General features: G+C 38.6%; 1 protein-coding gene across 1 annotated transcript in view; it reads left to right on the top strand.

The window, feature by feature from the left end:
* Positions 1–653, top strand: part of LOC119582066 (serine/threonine-protein kinase Tao-like) — a gene marked incomplete at its 3' end in the record, with an annotated part of 16,180 nt that overhangs the window by 6,246 nt on the left and 9,281 nt on the right.

Genomic DNA, 653 nt, shown 5'->3' with positions numbered 1-653 from the left:
GCTTTAGAGCTGACTCATGGAAAATGTGAATTGTCATTGGTGCACTAGGCATCTTCTTGGCAGGTCCAGTGCCACTGCTTACCATTTCTAATATGTCAAAATATTGAGATGGTTGTTTCATCGAATCTCTCTTAAATATTCTCAAGGACTTTCTCTCAACCTTCATTGATGGTTGAGCATAAGGATCTCTGGATAAAAATAGAAGCAGTCAGATTTTCTGAATATTTACTAACAGCATTATTGAACTTGCACTGCTTCAGTATTTTTGCTGTGAAAGTGAACTTGAGTCTTCTTCCTGAGTGAGCATATGTATCCTCCATAACCTGAATAGGACAGTGACACTTCAGTATATGACGGTGAATGACCATGAACTTCAGTAGGAACTGTTCTCAAGCTTGGGGTTGACACGATGAAGCTTGCTGCCCTCTCAAAGTGCTTCGCATTTTGGGGGGGGAGGGGGGAAGTTGGTAGTACTGCTACTTATTTTTATATTCGCACTCTGGTAATAGAATATTAGTAATGTAGTAACCAGTGGGTGAACATGATAGGTAACTGGTCTTTCTAAGTGGATTGTATTAAATTTTTTTTTTTAAACATCCTTTTGTCCGGTAGATGAAGAATTGTACTTCAGCCAGAAAAAAAAAACATGTTGA

This window comes from Penaeus monodon, chromosome 15 (genome assembly GCF_015228065.2).
Source record: "Penaeus monodon isolate SGIC_2016 chromosome 15, NSTDA_Pmon_1, whole genome shotgun sequence".
NCBI lineage: Eukaryota > Metazoa > Arthropoda > Malacostraca > Decapoda > Penaeidae > Penaeus > Penaeus monodon.
The sequence above is the reverse complement of the archived record's forward strand: the minus strand, read 5'-3'. Positions and strand labels throughout refer to the sequence as shown.